Genomic DNA, 9,417 nt, shown 5'->3' on the forward strand with positions numbered 1-9,417 from the left:
TTGCCAAAATGATTGTGACTATCAGTCAATCAGTCAGTCCTATAAAAAAATATCTGGGATATCATTAGAATTTTTTTATAGGTGAACACTATTTATTTATTTAAATTTGTTATGGTAAACTTGGCCTGCACTATGAATATGATTAGGACTTCTTATGAAGATATGGTGTGTAATGATTGTGTGGGAGCTGTCACTGGCTGTATTTCCACACTTTGTTAATTTACATGATCCATATGTGCAGATGGTGAGGATATATGTAAGGTGACTGGAAAAGGCAGAGTGTGTGTGGCAGTCACTGTGGTGTCCTCTGTGTGCGCACAGTCTTGTTCAGTGCAGAGATTTTACGCACAAAAACTATCTGAGGACTAAAATTATACTGTGTGACACATAAAAGGTATTATCGTAGACTATTGTTGCTCTGTTCTGTTCTGTAATTATTTTATGCTATTTAATGTTATCTTGGATTTCTACAAGCTATGACGATAATTTCATCAGTGATGTGGTTGAGGTGAAAAGGAGTCAGAATATTCATGCTTAATATCGTGCAAAGGCAAGCCAGACCTTCCTGAATCCTGCCACCTGCCACACTTTGGCATCATCCTGGCATTTCAACAGCTGCGGCGCACTCCACAACTGCCTACGAGTGTCAGCAGCATACAGTACAACCTTCTCCTCTGTGTTGGCAATGTGATGGTGACTCAGCGCTAATGAAATATTGAGCAGAATTTGAGATTTGAGTAGGCTTCAATCTTTTACAATCAAAGGGTGCTTATGGAAAAGCTATTGCTCACTGCTGGTTTGAATGTTTATGATAAAGAGGATCTATGAGTGTGATATCAAGTTAAATTAAATAGGTGAGCAGTATCATTATACGTATGGTGAGACTCTCTCTCTCTCTCTGTCTCATTGTGTCATATGGATTACTGTTAATTTATTATGCTGATCTGTTCTGTACGACATCTATTGCACGTCTGTCCGTCCTGGAAGAGGGATCCCTCCTCAGTTGCTCTTCCTGAGGTTTCTACCGTTTTTTTTCCCCATTAAAGGGGTTTTTTTTGGGGAGTTTTTCCTTATCCGCTGTGAGGGTCTTAAGGACAGAGGGATGTTGTATGCTGTAAAGCCCTGTGAGGCAAATTGTGATTTGTGATATTGGGCTTTATAAATAAAATTGATTGATTGATTCTTCTCACATTTAATTTCAACAATCTGGCTCCAATTCACCATGTCAACATCTGTGTCGCCAGTGTCCCCTGAAACCAAAATGTGTGTATGAATGGGTCAGAGTTTCTGTAAAAGTGCACATCTTCTCCCATCAAGTTTGTCTTTATAGATCTAAACTTTTGCGTGGGAAGTGGCAGACACTCCTTTCAGGTCTTGTATTGTTCATATGTAATGGTTTTACTGAGGCATCTGGTCAGGACGCCATTACTTGCACTACTATCTTTGTTTAGCAAATAATGGTTATATATTATATTGTATAGATCTCCTTTAAGATGTCAAACCCTCAAGTTCCCAGAAACAATACTATGGACCTTTTGGCCCAAGTGTAGAGTGGTATCATTTCTGTTGTTAGTCAAGATGAATCGGAATGGAAAGTGTAGACTGTTAATGATTGAATTCTGCATTAGAAGAACAAAACTGGCAACGATACATCTTTCTAATCAGTTTAAATCACAAAGTAAGCCTACAGTAGAGAAAAACAAACCATTCTGAGGAGCTGAGGTCCTGCTCACGGGCATTTTTCCATGGACAGAAAATGACTCATCGAAAGTGAAGGAAGAAACAGAGTAACCACACACAGGATTACAGCTGCCCAACTTTTCTGGACTGAACCAGTTCCATTTCAGTCCAAGTCTTGATCTGGCAAATGGCAAACATGATGTCCTTGCCCTCTGATCCGGAATGATTTGTTTTTGTTTTTTATTTTTTTAGCAGCCTTATGTGTGTTTTTACATTTCACATCAAATCAATCCAATCAATGCATCCTGTTGTTAAAAAGATGCAGTTCATTAATTCAGTACCAGTTAATATATTCAATTCAATTCAATTCAATTCAATTTTATTTATAAAGCCCAATATCACAAATCACAATTTGCCTCACAGGGCTTTACAGCATACGACATCCCTCTGTCCTTATGACCCTCGCAGCGGATAAGGAAAAACTCCCCAAAAAACCCCCTTTAACGGGGAAAAAAAACGGTAGAAACCTCAGGAAGAGCAACTGAGGAGGGATCCCTCTTCCAGGACGGACAGACGTGCAATAGATGTCGTACAGAACAGATCAGCATAATAAATTAACAGTAATCCGCATGACACAATGAGACAGAGAGAGAGAGAGAGAGAGACAGACAGACAGACAGAGAGAGAGATGCAGGTAATAACAGTAGCTTACAACAACATTATTGAAAGTAATAATATTATAGTTATAGTTCTGGCTACTGTGGTACAATATGTTGAAAGTATGTATTAATATCTGGCAGTATACATGTGTTACAATAGTCATATGTGTATAATAACAGTAGAAGTATGACTAATGACTAATGATGGCAGCAGCAGCAGGAGGCATCTGGCATATGCCTATATCCTTCCAAACCTTCCATAACCAAATGCATAATCAAAGGTAAAAACCTCCACTCAGCTCCGCCTACGTGACACATTGTTACCATGCCCTATGTATTTCGGCTGTGTGGTGGGTCGAAGTTGAACCACAAAGTCAGCCTGCAAGCTGTGGTGGATGTTTACAGTGGAAACGTTCTCAGCACTTACTAAGACCATGAGGTGAAAATATATGTTATAACAGTTTGCCCCAAAATAAACCCCAATAAGCTATAGTGTCCTTTCAGATATGTTTTTGAATATATTCAAACATCCATCCATTTTTGTAACCGCTTATCCTCTTGAGGAGCCTATCCCAGCTGACACTGGGCAAGAGGCGGGGTACACCCTGGACAGGTCGCCAGACTATTGCAAGGTCTGGCTAACACTCACATTCACACCTATGGCCAATTTAGTGTCACCAGTTAACCTATCCCCAAACTGCATGCATCGAACCAGGAACCCTCTTGCTGTGAGGCGACAGTGCTAACCACCACACCACCCTGCCGCCCTATTTAAACATTGTCTACTTAAATTTGTTTGATTTGTATAATATAGTAAGTGGGGTTTTTTCCAAATATTTGATTTTTGATAAGGTATCTTGCATGTTTGTATTTTTATTGGTGTTGTTTAATTGATTGACCATGACATCAGCATGATGTAATCAATGCTTTTACCTTGCGTATGTATGTACACCTTGTTCTTTGTCATGTTTTGCCATTTAAGTTAACAATCACCTCTGTCATCCTTGTTTACCAACTAGCAAAATCCACAACCTGTATCGGTTTGGCCTGAATCTTCTCTGTGTGCTGTATTTCCATGATAGTGTTTGATTTGTTTTAATTATGTTCACCTGACACCACATAATTGTGTTTAAACCATACAATAGGTTGAACTGTGTGAATCACTGAGCCTGTACACTGAAGAGGGCAAACGTTTGTGCTTGGTACTTTTCTAGGTTACAAAAAGAAAATCATACTGCAAACATCAAAAGACATTTCTTTACTCTAAGTGTGAACCTGTCTAGCTCCAGTCAGGCAATGCCGAAACATTGCATCTTCAGACCAATAAAGTTCAGGAGCTAAACATAAAACATAATGAAGTGGCCATCAGGGTGCCCTTCAAAGAAAGAAAAAGTGATTAACTGCCCTCCAGGGTGCCCTTCTGGTAGAGAAAACAAGTGCCCTCTGTGGTGCCTTACAGTGGAGAAAACATGATGCAGTGCCCTCTAGGGTGTCCCCCCATTGGAGAAAACATAATGAAGGGTGCTCAAGGGTGTCCCTCCAGTGGAGAATAACCTGATGAAGTGCTCTCTGGGGTGTCCTTCCATTGGAGAAAACATAATGAAGGGTGCTCAAGGGTGTCCTTCCAGTGGAGAAAACATGATGCAGCGCCCTCTAGGGTGTCCTTCCACTGGAGAAAACATGATGCAGTGCCCCCTAGGGTGTCCCCCCATTGGACAAAACATAATGAAGGGTGCTCAAGGGTGTCCTTCCAGTGGAGAAAACGTGGTGAAGTGCCCTCTAGGGTGTCCCTCCAGTGGAGAATAACATGATAAAGTGCTCTCTGGGGTGTCCCTTTAGTGGAGAAAACATGATGCTGTGCCTTTAACGGTGTCCCTCTGGTACAGAAAACATAATGAAGTGCCTTAAAAACATGGTGTACTGCCATATAGGCTGGTCTACATGCTAGAAAATTTTCTGCATACTTGTGTTTCACCACAACCAGCTGGTGAACTTTAAAAAAAAAAAAAAAAAAAAAAAAGTTTTTCACCCCTGCCCCTCAGACAGCCTGAGTCCGCCATTGTTTTCACACAGTTCTGTAATTTGGTGCCACAATTGAAAAGTTGCCTTGTGCAGCTTTAGTGAAAAAAGTCCTATGCAGAAAAGCATGAAAGCAGGATGCCAGCACTGACAAATGTTCCCTAAAACATTTTACACTGCACAGTTCTTAGTCCAGGTGGTTTTTGAAACAGGGCGACAAACTTTGTTCGCTTTTGTATCTTTACCACTTCACCTTCCTTTGAGATTAGCCGAGGCAGCAGTGTGTTAATAACAGTTTAGCAGCCCGCCATCCTCACTCTCTATCATACACTTGCTGCAACACATGCCCAGCGGCACGTTTTACTGTTTACGCCTCGCTATGAATAATGATTGACCAGATGGTTGAAACTTCTCGCTCAGCATGTGCTGTAGCTCTAACTGTGGTGCCTTTGTGACATCACTGTCCTCTCCTTTAAAAAGTCCTCCTACGCAGAAGCCTGCGTGTTTTTACTCGTGATGAGAGAACGCGAGAAGTCCAAATGTATCGGAAGTAATATTTTGAAGATATACTGTGGGCTGTGTGTGTGTGTGTGTGCTTGTGTCTTTGTTTTGGATGGTGTATCTCTGTATTTGTGTGTGTCTTGGTGAGTGTGTGTGTGTGCATGTGTGTGTGAGTATTTTGGTCTGGTCTGGGGCAACATGCCAGCACTACTCTGCATCACACTCTGCAAGTACAAACAGCAGCCTCAGATGAAGAGAGGAGAAGAGAAGAGAGTTAACCATAGAGCATGATGGGAATAAAACACTGCCTGCCATAAGCAATATTGTCTGAAAGTGCTGTTTCATGACCTTGATCAATCCCAGCCATTTCAACCTCACAAATCAATATTCCAGACGTCTCCGGACCTTAAAAACACCACATCAAAATTCAAACAATTTTCAAGGATTTTAAGCACCTGCGGGAACACTGGATTTGTGTGTATGTGTGTGTGTGTCTGTGTCTGTGTGTATGTGTGCGTGTAAGAAAGGCTGTCCAAAACTAGGTCAGACACTGAGAGACAGAGAATGACTGGAGAGAGGGAGAGAAAAGGAAAGATGTGGCAGAATTTTAAAAAGCAATTGTCAGAAGAGTCGATGAAGGATCAGATGACAAAAAAAGATAGAGCGACATTAAGATAAATGCAATTAAAGGCAAATATACAGAGAGCTACACACATAAATTCAATTTCAATTCATTACACGGTCCTTACGACGACCCGAGTAGCTGTTTGTTTAGAGATTTTTCCTTTTTTTCCCTGCTAGTGTCTTTTGCAGTATTGTTAAAGCCACAGCTGTGCCAGTAATTTATATTTAAATGATGACATAGAGAGTTAGAGTCACACACACAGACACAGAGCCCAAAAGAAATACAAACTGATAGAATAGTCAGGAAGGACCAAGTTCTCAGCTTTTAGCTCATTATACTTGCTGTGTATCTTGCACAAGTTGAGGAGTGCATGTCATGAATTTTCAATATGGGCCCAGGCTCTCTCTCTCTCTCTCTCTCTCTCTCTCTTTCTCTCTCTCTCTCTCTGTCTGGTACATGAAGCAGCAGTAGATCAACACGGTACCACAGCTCCCCCATGTGGCTAAAAGCCAGTATTACACTCTGAAAACAAATGAGTTAGTCTTATTTTTCATCACACAAATGGAAAAATCTCTAACTTAATCTTTATGAAACTTGCTGAAAACCTGCAGCGTGACTTCACAGACAAATTCAAAGCCATAGGCCTTGCCAAAGTTGTTAAGGTAGTTCTTTTTGGGGGGAATTTTATTACAAGTAAAAGAAGTTTTGTTACAAAAGGGCACATACATATTTCATTTAAATCTTTTTACTGCTGAAAAATACACTGACATCATCATCAGCTCTCATTATATCTGAGTCATTTTAATTTCCAAGCAAAGGGTTACCCTGTACAGCATTTAAGCATTTTTGTGATCCGCAATACTTCATTTGTGTTCTACATAATTATGCCACAGTGATGTTAATATAGACAGTACAGGCAGTGCAGTTGCACTGGGGCTTGTGGGGTGGAGGGGCCCATAAAGAGAGCCAGCCCTTGCCAGTGATTCAGATTGCCACCTTGAATACATACCTGTTATCAAAGAGGAATGATAAAAAAAATGTTGCTAATTTAAAAATGTTGCCATTTGGTATATATGTCCTCAAAAAGGCAAAACCATCTACGTCATGATTTACTTTCTTATTTCTATTTTTTTTTCTATTATTAGCTGTCTTAAACAAAATCATATGCTTTTTCTACATAAGCTATAATATCTATATATAAACTATAAAAGTTATTCAATTAAATTATAAATTTCCTTTGATGATTTTGTCAGATATGCAATGAAGATTACTGGATAATATGTATGTTGATGCAGCAAACAGGGGAAGACTGCAATTTAGACTGTTTTAAACCTAAGTACAGCTCGACACAGTAGATTATTCCATTTTAATTGTCTCAAAACCTGGTTTGGCATCAAGGACATTATACACAGTTGGTTTTATTCTTACTTTTTTAGAAAGAACCTACTCGGTCACCATAGGTAACTGCTCATCTTCTACAACTGACATTACCTGCGGTGTACCACAAGGTTCAATGTTAGGTCCACTTTTACTTTCTGTCAGCATGTTTCCATTTAGCTAAATCATTCAGTGTCACAGCGTATCTTTTCATTACTATGCAAACAACACACAGAGATATACCGTCCCTTGGGACCTGGTGACCCAAAAAGCCTAGCTGCTGTTTTAGATGGTCTCAGTGACGTTAACTATTGTATGGCACAAAATTTCCTTTAAGTCAATAACTCAGAATCAACAATCCTATTGTCTTTTTATTTTTAATTAAAGGTGCTATATATATATAAAATATAATATAATAATTAGTATTAATTTAGTTATTGCTGTGAAATAATTTGTGTCTAGCTCATGAGCTAAATGCATTTCGTATAGTAGGTTCTGGATTTTTATTACAAAAACTTTTCCAGAGTTCATTTAAAGAAATAAGAAAATAAATGTCTTAGTCCTGGACATGTAGCTATCTAGCTGAAAGACTGAAGCTAAATTTCAATTCTGATATGTGTAACCAGGTTCAGCAATTAATTACCACCAATGACTACATTTCAAGCCTTTACCATGATAATGATCTTCCAGGGATTGAGACTGAATAAAGAAGTGGGTCTACTGCACATATGGCAGTATGGTTAGGGTGATCATTTGTCAGTTTACTGGAGAGCCTCTTCCATTATCCAAAGCAAATACTGCTTTGTTGAAAAAGCCATAAAGCTTCTAGAATTATTAAATTAGCATTTAGAATACTTATTATGCTCCACTCAAATAGTGTTTAAATGATTTCAAGAGTTTTCCTTTGTCCAGTTTCAGAAGTAGTGGGGGAACGGAAGAGTTTGGCCTTGGCTCTTGATTGTCACTGTGCCCCACAAGGGAGCCTTCTATTATAATCTCATTTTATCCTGAGCATCCTCTTGGTCATTTACTAATGGACCAAACATGCTGATCCTATTCAAGGCCACAATGTTCCAGCATACAAGGTTGTAATGAAAGGAACAAAGGTGTGTCTATGAATTAAACATGGAGGGTAAGGACTCCTGACCACCACAGGTGCCATAATAAATCTCAAGTTACAATATATCTGGTTATAATGACCATGTTTGAAGCAAGACCTTCATGACATGTCATCTTCTGTTTTCCAAAACCACTCTGCCCCAACACACACTCACCGCAGTGTTCAAGAGTAATGAGGGTGATAATCAGCTCTGGGTCACTCAATAAATTATACTGATAAAAACACATTAAAGCTGTACTAATTAGAACTAGCCTTTCGCTCATTTGACTGAGTAATGTGAAAGGTGTTGCGCTTAGTGACAAACCCACAGAGGATTATTACCCAACTCTGTAGTTAATTTAACTTTACAGAGCCATTTAGCACATTTTAGCTCACTGTTTTGGTTTTGCAACCTACAACTTTATTGTTTTGATTCATTCTCAATATCAAGTTTAGTGCAGATATTCACCTCAGGGAGGAGTGTAATAACTTTGGTGTTTGTCTGACTTTTCATCTAGTGCCATCATCAGGTCAAATTCTATGGTTGTCCAATTCTTGGTTTATGACCAAGCTGTATTTTGTCTTTTGCACTAATTAGCCAGTGTTGGAAGTAAGATGGTGAGCATGGTAAACATTGTACCTGCCAAATATTAGTATCTTAGCATCGTCTTAGCATTGTGGGCAATGCTTCGGACATTAACTTTTAGCTAAAGCACTGCTGTTCTTAAGTACAGTCTCACAGAGTTGCTAGCATTCAGTCATTCATTACACAGGTCACAGAGTGAATTATCCCACTTACACCATGGCAAGATGACACAACAATAACTAATGTTTATTCTGATATCAGATTGGCTTTTTAAATGGAACTTTGTGTTGACACCATGTTTCTCAACCTTGGCATCGCTGTTGCTTCACCATTTAGACTAGTAGGAGCCTCTCAACAGCTGAAACCAGCAATTTTACGGCATGAGTTTGACTTTACAACAGTGAGGACGGAGGCTGTGACATCTGCAACATGCATTCATCTAGTCTAGTGTCACAGTTGAAACTGCTGAGCATGAGTTACTGTTTTCATAAAAAAAAATCCCAACATAGAAAAATCTAGTATTTCCAATTGGCATTATGTGCCCAGCAGCCTCTACTGGCTAGACCACACTCGTGAAGGCAGAGAAATAGTACTAAGAAAGTATTCTTTTTATTTATTTTTTTTAATTTTAACCCACAACTTGTTACAGACAGCTGTGGTGAGTGTGTTGGTGCAGATGATGGTTCTGGATTGCTAGAACACACTACTGATCCTTTTACTCAAACACAGTACTTAAGTGCAATTTTTCAATTTCAGGTACATGTACTTTACTTGAGTATTTCCATTTTGTTCTACTTTATACATTGACTTCACTACATTTTGGGGACAAATTGTGTCATGTTAAAGCTTTAGGGTCTACTTACTTTGCCAT

The sequence above is a fragment of the Epinephelus lanceolatus genome, chromosome 7 (assembly GCF_041903045.1).
Source record: "Epinephelus lanceolatus isolate andai-2023 chromosome 7, ASM4190304v1, whole genome shotgun sequence".
In the NCBI taxonomy this organism is placed as follows: Eukaryota; Metazoa; Chordata; class Actinopteri; order Perciformes; family Serranidae; genus Epinephelus; species Epinephelus lanceolatus.